This window comes from Pseudorasbora parva, chromosome 21 (genome assembly GCF_024679245.1).
Source record: "Pseudorasbora parva isolate DD20220531a chromosome 21, ASM2467924v1, whole genome shotgun sequence".
Lineage (NCBI taxonomy): Eukaryota > Metazoa > Chordata > Actinopteri > Cypriniformes > Gobionidae > Pseudorasbora > Pseudorasbora parva.
In genome coordinates this window covers 11,077,570-11,092,238 of record NC_090192.1, presented here as the reverse complement: position 1 = coordinate 11,092,238, position 14,669 = coordinate 11,077,570, and the positions used below count along the sequence as shown (strand labels likewise).

Sequence of the window (14,669 nt, the reverse complement as noted above, 5' to 3'; positions counted from 1 at the left end):
GTGTCACTTCTCCAGTCGTCTTGCTCAGGCATAGTAGCCACAAGAGCCTTCCAAAAGTGTTCCTTGGCAGCGGTGGGATTCGAACCCACGCCCCCGAAGAGACTGGAGCCTTAATCCAGCGCCTTAGACCGCTCGGCCACGCTACCATGCGAGAGTGCCTTCCCTGGGCCATTTTCGCCTTCTTATTTTAATTTAATGTCGCACTTGGCCACAAGTCAGTCAGTTGACATTCCACGTGCCTTGGAGGAGCTCCTCCACAGATTAAAAGACCTCATAAATGCAGGGGTACGCAGTTACACACCTGGAGGCCTCCCTATCTGCAGATTGCAATTCCATCTCTAATCAAACACACCTGAATCATCTAATCAAAGCCATTGGGCCTTACTCCAAAATGGCAGCTAGCTGTGCTGAAGTTAAAGTCAAAATCGTGAGGTAGTTGTCAATTTTCCAAAAAATCTTGAGTCAAATCGGCTGCTTCTATGATTAAAGACTATGTTATTATTAGATTCCAACTCATTTTTAAACTGAAATTACTACAATTGTAATTTTTGGTTGTCCCTGATTCAACAGGGTGCAGATTTCCTGCTACACAGTTTTGCAGCACACTTAAGGTGTATTGCCCTCTTTAAAATCAATGCTGGCAGTGGTGGGATTCGAACCCATGCCCCCGAAGAGACTGGAGCCTAAATCCAGCGCCTTAGACCCCTCGGCCACACTACCCCACTGCTGTTTCTTTCGGGGGCCTTTTTCTGCCCATTTTTCTAGAATAGGAGAAAATGTTGGGTGCGGACCTTCATTGTGAGGCCCTCAAGCCTGTCGAGTAAGGCTCAGGAAAGCAAAAGTGGCTGGTTTTGGAAGAGACTGGGAGCATGCAGTGTCACTTCTCCAGTCGTCTTGTTCAGGCATAGCAGCCACAAGAGCCTTCCAAAAGTGTTCCTTGGCAGCAGTGGGATTCAAACCCACGCCCCCGAAGAGACTGGAGCCTTAATCCAGCGCCTTAGACCGCTCGGCCACGCTACCATGCGAGAGTGCCTTCCCTGGGCCATTTTCGCCTTCTTATTTTAATTTAATGTCGCACTTGGCCACAAGTCAGTCAGTTGACATTCCACGTGGCCTGGAGGAGCTCCTCCACAGATTAAAAGACCTCATAAATGCAGGGGTACGCAGTTACACTCCTGGAGGCCTCCCTATCTGCAGATTGCAATTCCATCTCTAATCAAACACACCTGAATCATCTAATCAAAGCCATTGGGCCTTACTCCAAAATGGCAGCTAGCTGTGCTGAAGTTAAACTCAATATCGTGAGGTAGTTGTCAATTTTCCAAAAAATCTTGAGTCAAATCAGCTGCTTCTATGATTAAAGACTATGTTATTATTAGATTCCAACTCATTTTTAAACTGAAATTACTACAATTGTAATTTTTGGTTGTCCCTGATTCAACAGGGTGCAGATTTCCTGCTACACAGTTTTGCAGCACACTTAAGGTGTATTGCCCTCTTTAAAATCAATGCTGGCAGTGGTGGGATTCGAACCCACGCCCCCGAAGAGACTGGAGCCTTAATCCAGCGCCTTAGACCGCTCGGCCACGCTACCATGCGAGAGTGCCTTCCCTGGGCCATTTTCACCTTCTTATTTTAATTTAATGTCGCACTTGGCCACAAGTCGCTCAGGTGACATTCCACATGCCTTGGAGGAGCTCCTCCACAGATTAAAAGACCTCATAAATGCAGGGGTACGCAGTTACACTCCTGGAGGCCTCCATATCTGCAGATTGCAATTCCATCTCTGATCAAACACACCTGAATCATCTAATCAAAGCCATTGGGCCTTACTCCAAAATGGCAGCTAGCTGTGCTGAAGTTAAACTCAAAATCGTGAGGTAGTTGTCAATTTTCCAAAAAATCTTGAGTCAAATCAGCTGCTTCTATGATTAAAGACTATGTTATTATTAGATTCCAACTCATTTTTAAACTGAAATTACTACAATTGTAGTTTTTGTTGTCCCTGATTCAACAGGGTGCAGATTTCCTGCTACACAGTTTTGCAGCACACTTAAGGTGTATTGCCCTCTTTAAAATCAATGCTGGCAGTGGTGGGATTCGAACCCATGCCCCCGAAGAGACTGGAGCCTAAATCCAGCGCCTTAGACCCCTCGGCCACACTACCCCACTGCTATTTCTTTCGGGGGCCTTTTTCTGCACATTTTTCTAGAATAGGAGAAAATGTTGGGTGCGGACCTTCATTGTGAGGCCCTCAAGCCTGTCGAGTAAGGTTCAGGAAATCAAAAGTGGCTGGTTTTGGAAGAGACTGGGAGCATGCAGTGTCACTTCTCCAGTCGTCTTGTTCAGGCATAGCAGCCACAAGAGCCTTCCAAAAGTGTTCCTTGGCAGCGGTGGGATTCGAACCCACGCCCCCGAAGAGACTGGAGCCTTAATCCAGTGCCTTAGACCGCTCGGCCACGCTACCATGCGAGAGTGCCTTCCCTGCCTTTTTCTGCCCATTTTTCTAGAATAGGAGAAAATGTTGGGTGCGGACCTTCATTGTGAGGCCCTGAAGCCTGTCGAGTAAGGCTCAGGAAAGCAAAAGTGGCTGGTTTTGGAAGAGACTGGGAGCATGCAGTGTCACTTCTCCAGTCGTCATGCTCAGGCATAGCAGCCACAAGAGCCTTCCAAAAGTGTTCCTTGGCAGCGGTGGGATTCAAACCCATGCCCCTGAAGAGACTGGAGCCTTAATCCAGCGCCTTAGACCGCTCGGCCACGCTACCATGCGAGAGTGCCTTCCCTGGGCCATTTTCGCCTTCTTATTTTAATTTAATGTCGCACTTGGCCACAAGTCAGTCAGTTGACATTCCACGTGCCTTGGAGGAGCTCCTCCACAGATTAAAAGACCTCATAAATGCAGGGGTACGCAGTTACACTCCTGGAAGCCTCCCTATCTGCAGATTGCAATTCCATCTCTAATCAAACACACCTGAATCATCTAATCAAAGCCATTGGGCCTTACTCCAAAATGGCAGCTAGCTGTGCTGAAGTTAAACTCAATATCGTGAGGTAGTTGTCAATTTTCCAAAAAATCTTGAGTCAAATCAGCTGCTTCTATGATTAAAGACTATGTTATTATTAGATTCCAACTCATTTTTAAACTGAAATTACTACAATTGTAATTTTTGGTTGTCCCTGATTCAACAGGGTGCAGATTTCCTGCTACACAGTTTTGCAGCACACTTAAGGTGTATTGCCCTCTTTAAAATCAATGCTGGCAGTGGTGGGATTCGAACCCACGCCCCCGAAGAGACTGGAGCCTTAATCCAGCGCCTTAGACCGCTCGGCCACGCTACCATGCGAGAGTGCCTTCCCTGGGCCATTTTCACCTTCTTATTTTAATTTAATGTCGCACTTGGCCACAAGTTGCTCAGTTGACATTCCACGTGCCTTGGAGGAGCTCCTCCACAGATTAAAAGACCTCATAAATGCAGGGGTACGCAGTTACACTCCTGGAGGCCTCCATATCTGCAGATTGCAATTCCATCTCTAATCAAACACACCTGAATCATCTAATCAAAGCCATTGGGCCTTACTCCAAAATGGCAGCTAGCTGTGCTGAAGTTAAACTCAAAATCGTGAGGTAGTTGTCAATTTTCCAAAAAATCTTGAGTCAAATCAGCTGCTTCTATGATTAAAGACTATGTTATTATTAGATTCCAACTCATTTTTAAACTGAAATTACTACAATTGTAATTTTTGGTTGTCCCTGATTCAACAGGGTGCAGATTTCCTGCTACACAGTTTTGCAGCACACTTAAGGTGTATTGCCCTCTTTAAAATCAATGCTGCAGTGGTGGGATTCGAACCCATGCCCCCGAAGAGACTGGAGCCTAAATCCAGCGCCTTAGACCCCTCGGCCACACTACCCCACTGCTGTTTCTTTCGGGGGCCTTTTTCTGCCCATTTTTCTAGAATAGGAGAAAATGTTGGGTGCGGACCTTCATTGTGAGGCCCTCAAGCCTGTCGAGTAAGGCTCAGGAAAGCAAAAGTGGCTGGTTTTGGAAGAGACTGGGAGCATGCAGTGTCACTTCTCCAGTCGTCTTGTTCAGGCATAGCAGCCACAAGAGCCTTCCAAAAGTGTTCCTTGGCAGCGGTGGGATTCGAACCCACGCCCCCGAAGAGACTGGAGCCTTAATCCAGCGCCTTAGACCGCTCGGCCACGCTACCATGCGAGAGTGCCTTCCCTGCCTTTTTCTGCCCATTTTTCTAGAATAGGAGAAAATGTTGGGTGCGGACCTTCATTTTGAGGCCCTGAAGCCTGTCGAGTAAGGCTCAGGAAAGCAAAAGTGGCTGGTTTTGGAAGAGACTGGGAGCATGCAGTGTCACTTCTCCAGTCGTCATGCTCAGGCATAGCAGCCACAAGAGCCTTCCAAAAGTGTTCCTTGGCAGCGGTGGGATTCGAACCCACGCCCCCGAAGAGACTGGAGCCTAAATCCAGCGCCTTAGACCCCTCGGCCACACTACCCCACTGCTGTTTCTTTCGGGGGCCTTTTTCTGCCCATTTTTCTAGAATAGGAGAAAATGTTGGGTGCGGACCTTCATTGTGAGGCCCTGAAGCCTGTCGAGTAAGGCTCAGGAAAGCAAAAGTGGCTGGTTTTGGAAGAGACTGGGAGCATGCAGTGTCACTTCTCCAGTCGTCTTGTTCAGGCATAGCAGCCACAAGAGCCTTCCAAAAGTGTTCCTTGGCAGCAGTGGGATTCAAACCCACGCCCCCGAAGAGACTGGAGCCTTAATCCAGCGCCTTAGACCGCTCGGCCACGCTACCATGCGAGAGTGCCTTCCCTGGGCCATTTTCGCCTTCTTATTTTAATTTAATGTCGCACTTGGCCACAAGTCAGTCAGTTGACATTCCACGTGCCCTGGAGGAGCTCCTCCACAGATTAAAAGACCTCATAAATGCAGGGGTACGCAGTTACACTCCTGGAGGCCTCCCTATCTGCAGATTGCAATTCCATCTCTAATCAAACACACCTGAATCATCTAATCAAAGCCATTGGGCCTTACTCCAAAATGGCAGCTAGCTGTGCTGAAGTTAAACTCAATATCGTGAGGTAGTTGTCAATTTTCCAAAAAATCTTGAGTCAAATCAGCTGCTTCTATGATTAAAGACTATGTTATTATTAGATTCCAACTCATTTTTAAACTGAAATTACTACAATTGTAATTTTTGGTTGTCCCTGATTCAACAGGGTGCAGATTTCCTGCTACACAGTTTTGCAGCACACTTAAGGTGTATTGCCCTCTTTAAAAGCAATGCTGGCAGTGGTGGGATTCGAACCCACGCCCCCGAAGAGACTGGAGCCTTAATCCAGCGCCTTAGACCGCTCGGCCACGCTACCATGCGAGAGTGCCTTCCCTGGGCCATTTTCACCTTCTTATTTTAATTTAATGTCGCACTTGGCCACAAGTCGCTCAGTTGACATTCCACATGCCTTGGAGGAGCTCCTCCACAGATTAAAAGACCTCATAAATGCAGGGGTACGCAGTTACACTCCTGGAGGCCTCCATATCTGCAGATTGCAATTCCATCTCTAATCAAACACACCTGAATCATCTAATCAAAGCCATTGGGCCTTACTCCAAAATGGCAGCTAGCTGTGCTGAAGTTAAACTCAAAATCGTGAGGTAGTTGTCAATTTTCCAAAAAATCTTGAGTCAAATCAGCTGCTTCTATGATTAAAGACTATGTTATTATTAGATTCCAACTCATTTTTAAACTGAAATTACTACAATTGTAATTTTTGTTGTCCCTGATTCAACAGGGTGCAGATTTCCTGCTACACAGTTTTGCAGCACACTTAAGGTGTATTGCCCTCTTTAAAATCAATGCTGGCAGTGGTGGGATTCGAACCCATGCCCCCGAAGAGACTGGAGCCTAAATCCAGCGCCTTAGACCCCTCGGCCACACTACCCCACTGCTATTTCTTTCGGGGGCCTTTTTCTGCCCATTTTTCTAGAATAGGAGAAAATGTTGGGTGCGGACCTTCATTGTGAGGCCCTCAAGCCTGTCGAGTAAGGCTCAGGAAAGCAAAAGTGGCTGGTTTTGGAAGAGACTGGGAGCATGCAGTGTCACTTCTCCAGTCGTCTTGTTCAGGCATAGCAGCCACAAGAGCCTTCCAAAAGTGTTCCTTGGCAGCGGTGGGATTCGAACCCACGCCCCCGAAGAGACTGGAGCCTTAATCCAGCGCCTTAGACCGCTCGGCCACGCTACCATGCGAGAGTGCCTTCCCTGCCTTTTTCTGCCCATTTTTCTAGAATAGGAGAAAATGTTGGGTGCGGACCTTCATTGTGAGGCCCTGAAGCCTGTCGAGTAAGGCTCAGGAAAGCAAAAGTGGCTGGTTTTGGAAGAGACTGGGAGCATGCAGTGTCACTTCTCCAGTCGTCATGCTCAGGCATAGCAGCCACAAGAGCCTTCCAAAAGTGTTCCTTGGCAGCGGTGGGATTCAAACCCATGCCCCCGAAGAGACTGGAGCCTTAATCCAGCGCCTTAGACCGCTCGGCCACGCTACCATGCGAGAGTGCCTTCCCTGGGCCATTTTCGCCTTCTTATTTTAATTTAATGTCGCACTTGGCCACAAGTCAGTCAGTTGACATTCCACGTGCCTTGGAGGAGCTCCTCCACAGATTAAAAGACCTCATAAATGCAGGGGTACGCAGTTACACTCCTGGAGGCCTCCCTATCTGCAGATTGCAATTCCATCTCTAATCAAACACACCTGAATCATCTAATCAAAGCCATTGGGCCTTACTCCAAAATGGCAGCTAGCTGTGCTGAAGTTAAACTCAATATCGTGAGGTAGTTGTCAATTTTCCAAAAAATCTTGAGTCAAATCAGCTGCTTCTATGATTAAAGACTATGTTATTATTAGATTCCAACTCATTTTTAAACTGAAATTACTACAATTGTAATTTTTGGTTGTCCCTGATTCAACAGGGTGCAGATTTCCTGCTACACAGTTTTGCAGCACACTTAAGGTGTATTGCCCTCTTTAAAATCAATGCTGGCAGTGGTGGGATTCGAACCCACGCCCCCGAAGAGACTGGAGCCTTAATCCAGCGCCTTAGACCGCTCGGCCACGCTACCATGCGAGAGTGCCTTCCCTGGGCCATTTTCACCTTCTTATTTTAATTTAATGTCGCACTTGGCCACAAGTTGCTCAGTTGACATTCCACGTGCCTTGGAGGAGCTCCTCCACAGATTAAAAGACCTCGTAAATGCAGGGGTACGCAGTTACACTCCTGGAGGCCTCCATATCTGCAGATTGCAATTCCATCTCTAATCAAACACACCTGAATCATCTAATCAAAGCCATTGGGCCTTACTCCAAAATGGCAGCTAGCTGTGCTGAAGTTAAACTCAAAATCGTGAGGTAGTTGTTAATTTTCCAAAAAATCTTGAGTCAAATCAGCTGCTTCTATGATTAAAGACTATGTTATTATTAGATTCCAACTCATTTTTAAACTGAAATTACTACAATTGTAATTTTTGGTTGTCCCTGATTCAACAGGGTGCAGATTTCCTGCTACACAGTTTTGCAGCACACTTAAGGTGTATTGCCCTCTTTAAAATCAATGCTGCAGTGGTGGGATTCGAACCCATGCCCCCGAAGAGACTGGAGCCTAAATCCAGCGCCTTAGACCCCTCGGCCACACTACCCCACTGCTGTTTCTTTCGGGGGCCTTTTTCTGCCCATTTTTCTAGAATAGGAGAAAATGTTGGGTGCGGACCTTCATTGTGAGGCCCTCAAGCCTGTCGAGTAAGGCTCAGGAAAGCAAAAGTGGCTGGTTTTGGAAGAGACTGGGAGCATGCAGTGTCACTTCTCCAGTCGTCTTGTTCAGGCATAGCAGCCACAAGAGCCTTCCAAAAGTGTTCCTTGGCAGCGGTGGGATTCGAACCCACGCCCCCGAAGAGACTGGAGCCTTAATCCAGCGCCTTAGACCGCTCGGCCACGCTACCATGCGAGAGTGCCTTCCCTGCCTTTTTCTGCCCATTTTTCTAGAATAGGAGAAAATGTTGGGTGCGGACCTTCATTTTGAGGCCCTGAAGCCTGTCGAGTAAGGCTCAGGAAAGCAAAAGTGGCTGGTTTTGGAAGAGACTGGGAGCATGCAGTGTCACTTCTCCAGTCGTCATGCTCAGGCATAGCAGCCACAAGAGCCTTCCAAAAGTGTTCCTTGGCAGCGGTGGGATTCGAACCCACGCCCCCGAAGAGACTGGAGCCTTAATCCAGCGCCTTAGACCGCTCGGCCACGCAACCATGCGAGAATGCCTTCCCTGGGCCATTTTCGCCTTCTTATTTTAATTTAATGTCGCACTTGGCCACAAGTCAGTCAGTTGACATTCCATGTGCCTTGGAGGAGCTCCTCCACAAATTAAAAGACCTCATAAATGCAGGGGTACGCAGTTACACTCCTGGAGGCCTCCCTATCTGCAGATTGCAATTCCATCTCTAATCAAACACACCTGAATCATCTAATCAAAGCCATTGGGCCTTACTCCAAAATGGCAGCTAGCTGTGCTGAAGTTAAACTCAAAATCGTCAGGTAGTTGTCAATTTTCCAAAAAATCTTGAGTCAAATCGGCTGCTTCTATGATTAAAGACTATGTTATTATTAGATTCCAACTCATTTTTAAACTGAAAGTACTACAATTGTAATTTTTGTTGTCCCTGATTCAACAGGGTGCAGATTTCCTGCTACACAGTTTTGCAGCACACTTAAGGTGTATTGCCCTCTTTAAAATCAATGCTGGCAGTGGTGGGATTCGAACCCATGCCCCCGAAGAGACTGGAGCCTAAATCCAGCGCCTTAGACCCCTCGGCCACACTACCCCACTGCTATTTCTTTCGGGGGCCTTTTTCTGCCCATTTTTCTAGAATAGGAGAAAATGTTGGGTGCGGACCTTCATTGTGAGGCCCTCAAGCCTGTCGAGTAAGGCTCAGGAAAGCAAAAGTGGCTGGTTTTGGAAGAGACTGGGAGCATGCAGTGTCACTTCTCCAGTCGTCTTGTTCAGGAATAGCAGCCACAAGAGCCTTCCAAAAGTGTTCCTTGGCAGCGGTGGGATTCGAACCCACGCCCCCGAAGAGACTGGAGCCTTAATCCAGCGCCTTAGACCGCTCGGCCACGCTACCATGCGAGAGTGCCTTCCCTGCCTTTTTCTGCCCATTTTTCTAGAATAGGAGAAAATGTTGGGTGCGGACCTTCATTGTGAGGCCCTGAAGCCTGTCGAGTAAGGCTCAGGAAAGCAAAAGTGGCTGGTTTTGGAAGAGACTGGGAGCATGCAGTGTCACTTCTCCAGTCGTCATGCTCAGGCATAGCAGCCACAAGAGCCTTCCAAAAGTGTTCCTTGGCAGCGGTGGGATTCGAACCCACGTCCCCGAAGAGACTGGAGCCTTAATCCAGCGCCTTAGACCGCTCGGCCACGCTACCATGCGAGAGTGCCTTCCCTGGGCCATTTTCGCCTTCTTATTTTAATTTAATGTCGCACTTGGCCACAAGTCAGTCAGTTGACATTCCATGTGCCTTGGAGGAGCTCCTCCACAAATTAAAAGACCTCATAAATGCAGGGGTACGCAGTTACACTCCTGGAGGCCTCCCTATCTGCAGATTGCAATTCCATCTCTAATCAAACACACCTGAATCATCTAATCAAAGCCATTGGGCCTTACTCCAAAATGGCAGCTAGCTGTGCTGAAGTTAAACTCAAAATCGTCAGGTAGTTGTCAATTTTCCAAAAAATCTTGAGTCAAATCGGCTGCTTCTATGATTAAAGACTATGTTATTATTAGATTCCAACTCATTTTTTAACTGAAATTACTACAATTGTAATTTTTGGTTGTCCCTGATTCAACAGGGTGTAGATTTCCTGCTACACAGTTTTGCAGCACACTTAAGGTGTATTGCCCTCTTTAAAATCAATGCTGGCAGTGGTGGGATTCGAACCCACGCCCCCGAAGAGACTGGAGCCTAAATCCAGCGCCTTAGACCCCTCGGCCACACTACCCCACTGCTGTTTCTTTCGGGGGCCTTTTTCTGCCCATTTTTCTAGAATAGGAGAAAATGTTGGGTGCGGACCTTCATTGTGAGGCCCTCAAGCCTGTCAAATAAGGCTCAGGAAAGCAAAAGTGGCTGGTTTTGGAAGAGACTGGGAGCATGCAGTGTCACTTCTCCAGTCGTCTTGTTCAGGCATAGCAGCCACAAGAGCCTTCCAAAAGTGTTCCTTGGCAGCGGTGGGATTCAAACCCACGCCCCCGAAGAGACTGGAGCCTTAATCCAGCGCCTTAGACCGCTCGGCCACGCTACCATGCGAGAGTGCCTTCCCTGGGCCATTTTCGCCTTCTTATTTTAATTTAATGTCGCACTTGGCCACAAGTCAGTCAGTTGACATTCCACGTGCCTTGGAGGAGCTCCTCCACAGATTAAAAGACCTCATAAATGCAGGGGTACGCAGTTACACTCCTGGAAGCCTCCCTATCTGCAGATTGCAATTCCATCTCTAATCAAACACACCTGAATCATCTAATCAAAGCCATTGGGCCTTACTCCAAAATGGCAGCTAGCTGTGCTGAAGTTAAACTCAAAATCGTGAGGTAGTTGTCAATTTTCCAAAAAATCTTGAGTCAAATCAGCTGCTTCTATGATTAAAGACTATGTTATTATTAGATTCCAACTCATTTTTAAACTGAAATTACCACAATTGTAATTTTTGGTTGTCCCTGATTCAACAGGGTGCAGATTTCCTGCTACACAGTTTTGCAGCACACTTAAGGTGTATTGCCCTCTTTAAAATCAATGCTGCAGTGGTGGGATTCGAACCCATGCCCCCGAAGAGACTGGAGCCTAAATCCAGCGCCTTAGACCCCTCGGCCACACTACCCCACTGCTGTTTCTTTCGGGGGCCTTTTTCTGCCCATTTTTCTAGAATAGGAGAAAATGTTGGGTGCGGACCTTCATTGTGAGGCCCTCAAGCCTGTCGAGTAAGGCTCAGGAAAGCAAAAGTGGCTGGTTTTGGAAGAGACTGGGAGCATGCAGTGTCACTTCTCCAGTCGTCTTGTTCAGGCATAGCAGCCACAAGAGCCTTCCAAAAGTGTTCCTTGGCAGCGGTGGGATTCGAACCCACGCCCCCAAAGAGACTGGAGCCTTAATCCAGCGCCTTAGACCACTCGGCCACGCTACCATGCGAGACTGCCTTCCCTGCCTTTTTCTGCCCATTTTTCTAGAATAGGAGAAAATGTTGGGTGCGGACCTTCATTTTGAGGCCCTGAAGCCTGTCGAGTAAGGCTCAGGAAAGCAAAAGTGGCTGGTTTTGGAAGAGACTGGGAGCATGCAGTGTCACTTCTCCAGTCGTCATGCTCAGGCATAGCAGCCACAAGAGCCTTCCAAAAGTGTTCCTTGGCAGCGGTGGGATTCGAACCCACGCCCCCGAAGAGACTGGAGCCTTAATCCAGCGCCTTAGACCGCTCGGCCACGCTACCATGCGAGAGTGCCTTCCCTGGGCCATTTTCGCCTTCTTATTTTAATTTAATGTCGCACTTGGCCACAAGTCAGTCAGTTGACATTCCATGTGCCTTGGAGGAGCTCCTCCACAAATTAAAAGACCTCATAAATGCAGGGGTACGCAGTTACACTCCTGGAGGCCTCCCTATCTGCAGATTGCAATTCCATCTCTAATCAAACACACCTGAATCATCTAATCAAAGCCATTGGGCCTTACTCCAAAATGGCAGCTAGCTGTGCTGAAGTTAAACTCAAAATCGTCAGGTAGTTGTCAATTTTCCAAAAAATCTTGAGTCAAATCGGCTGCTTCTATGATTAAAGACTATGTTATTATTAGATTCCAACTCATTTTTAAACTGAAATTACTACAATTGTAATTTTTGGTTGTCCCTGATTCAACAGGGTGCAGATTTCCTGCTACACAGTTTTGCAGCACACTTAAGGTGTATTGCCCTCTTTAAAATCAATGCTGGCATTGGTGGGATTCGAACCCACACCCCCGAAGAGACTGGAGCCTAAATCCAGCGCCTTAGACCCCTCGGCCACACTACCCCACTGCTGTTTCTTTCAGGGGCCATTTTCTGCCCATTTTTCTAGAATAGGAGAAAATGTTGGGTGCGGACCTTCATTGTGAGGCCCTGAAGCCTGTCGAGTAAGGCTCAGGAAAGCAAAAGTGGCTGGTTTTGGAAGAGACTGGGAGCATGCAGTTGTAGCGGCTCAGGCGAATCAAACACACAATCGCCAGTTACATTTAACAAATATGTTTTGAAAGTTGTGCTGATGGACAGACCTTCCCCCAACACAACAGAGAAAGATTCTTCGTCACCCTGGAAACCATCTGATAAGATGTTTTATGGCCGAAAAGAATGTGGCCACATGAAGTCTTATACACAAAGAGTTTAAGACACAGAGCTTTTGCCTCAAATTATAGACAAACCATCTATAAATGAACATGCACCCCAGGACATTATATGTAAACACATAACTGTCTTGTAAAATGTTTATTCTGTATGGTATTTTGCATCTTTTTGTCTTTGTCTTAACAAAGTACTAGTTCAGATAACCTCATATATGTCATGTCTCCTATCAAATTAATGCTCACTTCACGACTTACACTTCCATGTATATCACTTATTCAGAAAATGCAGTGTGTGTTTGTTGCATTAATTATAGTATGAAGACTCAGAGACCCACTGAGTCGAACTTTCAAACAAAGGGCTATAAATCTGCTGAGGAATTTCCCGCCGGGAAATCCCAAGACACTCTCATTGGTTAAGTCTAACCCTGGAGGGTGGGACTACGGCCAGACCATAAAAGGAGGACCTCGGATGCCCTCCCTCGCTCTTACTCTCTTCTCTTCTCCGAAAATCTCTTGCTCTTACTTCTCCAACTCTCTCCCTGTGGGAGCCAACACCCACGGGGGGGCTGGCACTTAAGCCATGCCACCAATGCAGGCCCTCCAAGCAGGCCTCATCTCTTCCAAAAATCTTCTCTTCTACAATCCGATCTTCAACAACACGGAGCATCCCTAAAAGCAACCAGCCGCTCCCTCCCGACCTCGGAGAAAGCCACCGAACACGCAGGAACATACGCACACAAGCGAGAAGCCAAAACGAAACCAAAAAGAATGCAAGTATTCTTATTCTTACTGCTGTAAAGAGGGTGTGTTATTTTCCCCGTTGGGATAAGTTAACTCCGTGAAGGTCGTATTTGATGAGCTAAAGGAAAGCTGTTTCTTACCCTCCCCCACTTTCTTTGTCTCTCTCCCTCTCTTTGTCTCTCTCTCTCTCTTTTATCTCTCTCTAACTTCAGTCTATTCATTATTCTCTTTTATGTATTCTTTCGTTAATATCTATACTTCTACTCTTTTGATGCATATTTAGTATGTACTTTCTGTGTGAATTGTAGTGTTATTTTTAGTCTGTGTTTATTAAACCTCCAAAAGACATTTAATGAGTTGAATCTGTTATTCTGCCACATACACGAAGTCAATGAAACTTGTCATCTAACGTTACCTAACTGCTTATGCTACTATGTTAGTAAAGTAAACTGTATGACCATTTGAAATATTGAACTTATCCTGATCAGTAAAGTTAATGTTTCTTATGCGCTCGTAAAGCAGTAATCCATTATTGAGAATTGATTTGAAAAGTCTATAACTAATTTGCAGGACAAACTTAGTAGGATAATTTCAAGCAATTTCATAAAGGGTTACTTGTATTTAATTAAACAATTTTCCCTATCGGAAAATTTTAATACGTAATGAATGACTGGCAAATAATATTCATAAATTCATTATTATTGAATATTAAATCCCTTTTGAGTTAATTATTCCCCGAGACATTAAACTCATGAGTCATAGTTGTTACACAGTGTCACTTCTCCAGTCGTCATGCTCAGGCATAGCAGCCACAAGAGCCTTCCAAAAGTGTTCCTGGGCAGCGGTGGGATTCGAACCCACGCCCCTGAAGAGACTGGAGCCTTAATCCAGCGCCTTAGACCGCTCGGCCACGCTACCATGCGAGAGTGCCTTCCCTGGGCCATTTTCGCCTTCTTACTTTACTTTAATGTCGCACTTGGCCACAAGTCAGTCAGTTGACATTCCATGTGCCTTGGAGGAGCTCCTCCACAGATTAAAAGACCTCATAAATGCAGGGGTACGCAGTTACACTCCTGGAGGCCTCCCTATCTGCAGATTGCAATTCCATCTCTAATCAAACACACCTGAATCATCTAATCAAAGCCATTGGGCCTTACTCCAAAATGGCAGCTAGCTGTGCTGAAGTTAAACTCAAAATCGTCAGGTAGTTGTCAATTTTCCAAAAAATCTTGAGTCAAATCGGCTGCTTCTATGATTAAAGACTATGTTATTATTAGATTCCAACTCATTTTTAAACTGAAATTACTACAATTGTAATTTTTGGTTGTCCCTGATTCAACAGGGTGCAGATTTCCTGCTACACAGTTTTGCATCACACTTAAGGTGTATTGCCCTCTTTAAAATCAATGCTGGCAGTGGTGGGATTCGAACCCATGCCCCCGAAGAGACTGGAGCCTAAATCCAGCGCCTTAGACCCCTCGGCCACACTATCCCACTGCTGTTTCTTTCGGGGGCCTTTTTCTGCCCATTT

The 14,669-nt window shown here is 46.5% G+C and overlaps 29 non-coding genes across 29 annotated transcripts; all 29 read right to left on the bottom strand.

Annotated features, from left to right (window-relative positions):
- Positions 1-64: 64 nt before the first annotated feature.
- Positions 65-146, bottom strand: trnal-aag (transfer RNA leucine (anticodon AAG)). Its single transcript has one exon. It is a non-coding gene; the product is annotated as a tRNA-Leu (tRNA).
- Positions 147-638: 492 nt separating this feature from the next.
- trnal-uag (transfer RNA leucine (anticodon UAG)) lies at positions 639-720 on the bottom strand. Its single transcript has one exon. It is a non-coding gene; the product is annotated as a tRNA-Leu (tRNA).
- Positions 721-938: 218 nt separating this feature from the next.
- Positions 939-1,020, bottom strand: trnal-aag (transfer RNA leucine (anticodon AAG)). The gene has a single exon. It is a non-coding gene; the product is annotated as a tRNA-Leu (tRNA).
- A 492-nt stretch (positions 1,021-1,512) lies between these two features.
- trnal-aag (transfer RNA leucine (anticodon AAG)) lies at positions 1,513-1,594 on the bottom strand. Its single transcript has one exon. It is a non-coding gene; the product is annotated as a tRNA-Leu (tRNA).
- A 491-nt stretch (positions 1,595-2,085) lies between these two features.
- Positions 2,086-2,167, bottom strand: trnal-uag (transfer RNA leucine (anticodon UAG)). Its single transcript has one exon. It is a non-coding gene; the product is annotated as a tRNA-Leu (tRNA).
- A 218-nt stretch (positions 2,168-2,385) lies between these two features.
- On the bottom strand, positions 2,386-2,467 carry trnal-aag (transfer RNA leucine (anticodon AAG)). Its single transcript has one exon. It is a non-coding gene; the product is annotated as a tRNA-Leu (tRNA).
- Positions 2,468-3,257: 790 nt separating this feature from the next.
- trnal-aag (transfer RNA leucine (anticodon AAG)) lies at positions 3,258-3,339 on the bottom strand. Its single transcript has one exon. It is a non-coding gene; the product is annotated as a tRNA-Leu (tRNA).
- Positions 3,340-3,828: 489 nt separating this feature from the next.
- On the bottom strand, positions 3,829-3,912 carry trnal-uag (transfer RNA leucine (anticodon UAG)). The gene has a single exon. It is a non-coding gene; the product is annotated as a tRNA-Leu (tRNA).
- A 218-nt stretch (positions 3,913-4,130) lies between these two features.
- On the bottom strand, positions 4,131-4,212 carry trnal-aag (transfer RNA leucine (anticodon AAG)). Its single transcript has one exon. It is a non-coding gene; the product is annotated as a tRNA-Leu (tRNA).
- Positions 4,213-4,428: 216 nt separating this feature from the next.
- Positions 4,429-4,510, bottom strand: trnal-uag (transfer RNA leucine (anticodon UAG)). Its single transcript has one exon. It is a non-coding gene; the product is annotated as a tRNA-Leu (tRNA).
- Positions 4,511-4,728: 218 nt separating this feature from the next.
- On the bottom strand, positions 4,729-4,810 carry trnal-aag (transfer RNA leucine (anticodon AAG)). The gene has a single exon. It is a non-coding gene; the product is annotated as a tRNA-Leu (tRNA).
- Positions 4,811-5,302: 492 nt separating this feature from the next.
- Positions 5,303-5,384, bottom strand: trnal-aag (transfer RNA leucine (anticodon AAG)). The gene has a single exon. It is a non-coding gene; the product is annotated as a tRNA-Leu (tRNA).
- A 491-nt stretch (positions 5,385-5,875) lies between these two features.
- On the bottom strand, positions 5,876-5,957 carry trnal-uag (transfer RNA leucine (anticodon UAG)). The gene has a single exon. It is a non-coding gene; the product is annotated as a tRNA-Leu (tRNA).
- A 218-nt stretch (positions 5,958-6,175) lies between these two features.
- On the bottom strand, positions 6,176-6,257 carry trnal-aag (transfer RNA leucine (anticodon AAG)). The gene has a single exon. It is a non-coding gene; the product is annotated as a tRNA-Leu (tRNA).
- A 790-nt stretch (positions 6,258-7,047) lies between these two features.
- On the bottom strand, positions 7,048-7,129 carry trnal-aag (transfer RNA leucine (anticodon AAG)). Its single transcript has one exon. It is a non-coding gene; the product is annotated as a tRNA-Leu (tRNA).
- A 489-nt stretch (positions 7,130-7,618) lies between these two features.
- trnal-uag (transfer RNA leucine (anticodon UAG)) lies at positions 7,619-7,702 on the bottom strand. Its single transcript has one exon. It is a non-coding gene; the product is annotated as a tRNA-Leu (tRNA).
- Positions 7,703-7,920: 218 nt separating this feature from the next.
- trnal-aag (transfer RNA leucine (anticodon AAG)) lies at positions 7,921-8,002 on the bottom strand. Its single transcript has one exon. It is a non-coding gene; the product is annotated as a tRNA-Leu (tRNA).
- Positions 8,003-8,218: 216 nt separating this feature from the next.
- trnal-aag (transfer RNA leucine (anticodon AAG)) lies at positions 8,219-8,300 on the bottom strand. The gene has a single exon. It is a non-coding gene; the product is annotated as a tRNA-Leu (tRNA).
- Positions 8,301-8,791: 491 nt separating this feature from the next.
- On the bottom strand, positions 8,792-8,873 carry trnal-uag (transfer RNA leucine (anticodon UAG)). The gene has a single exon. It is a non-coding gene; the product is annotated as a tRNA-Leu (tRNA).
- A 218-nt stretch (positions 8,874-9,091) lies between these two features.
- Positions 9,092-9,173, bottom strand: trnal-aag (transfer RNA leucine (anticodon AAG)). The gene has a single exon. It is a non-coding gene; the product is annotated as a tRNA-Leu (tRNA).
- Positions 9,174-9,389: 216 nt separating this feature from the next.
- Positions 9,390-9,471, bottom strand: trnal-aag (transfer RNA leucine (anticodon AAG)). Its single transcript has one exon. It is a non-coding gene; the product is annotated as a tRNA-Leu (tRNA).
- A 492-nt stretch (positions 9,472-9,963) lies between these two features.
- On the bottom strand, positions 9,964-10,045 carry trnal-uag (transfer RNA leucine (anticodon UAG)). Its single transcript has one exon. It is a non-coding gene; the product is annotated as a tRNA-Leu (tRNA).
- Positions 10,046-10,263: 218 nt separating this feature from the next.
- trnal-aag (transfer RNA leucine (anticodon AAG)) lies at positions 10,264-10,345 on the bottom strand. The gene has a single exon. It is a non-coding gene; the product is annotated as a tRNA-Leu (tRNA).
- Positions 10,346-10,834: 489 nt separating this feature from the next.
- trnal-uag (transfer RNA leucine (anticodon UAG)) lies at positions 10,835-10,918 on the bottom strand. The gene has a single exon. It is a non-coding gene; the product is annotated as a tRNA-Leu (tRNA).
- A 218-nt stretch (positions 10,919-11,136) lies between these two features.
- trnal-aag (transfer RNA leucine (anticodon AAG)) lies at positions 11,137-11,218 on the bottom strand. Its single transcript has one exon. It is a non-coding gene; the product is annotated as a tRNA-Leu (tRNA).
- Positions 11,219-11,434: 216 nt separating this feature from the next.
- Positions 11,435-11,516, bottom strand: trnal-aag (transfer RNA leucine (anticodon AAG)). The gene has a single exon. It is a non-coding gene; the product is annotated as a tRNA-Leu (tRNA).
- Positions 11,517-12,008: 492 nt separating this feature from the next.
- trnal-uag (transfer RNA leucine (anticodon UAG)) lies at positions 12,009-12,090 on the bottom strand. Its single transcript has one exon. It is a non-coding gene; the product is annotated as a tRNA-Leu (tRNA).
- A 1,884-nt stretch (positions 12,091-13,974) lies between these two features.
- On the bottom strand, positions 13,975-14,056 carry trnal-aag (transfer RNA leucine (anticodon AAG)). The gene has a single exon. It is a non-coding gene; the product is annotated as a tRNA-Leu (tRNA).
- Positions 14,057-14,548: 492 nt separating this feature from the next.
- Positions 14,549-14,631, bottom strand: trnal-uag (transfer RNA leucine (anticodon UAG)). Its single transcript has one exon. It is a non-coding gene; the product is annotated as a tRNA-Leu (tRNA).
- Between the last annotated feature and the right edge of the window lie 38 nt (positions 14,632-14,669).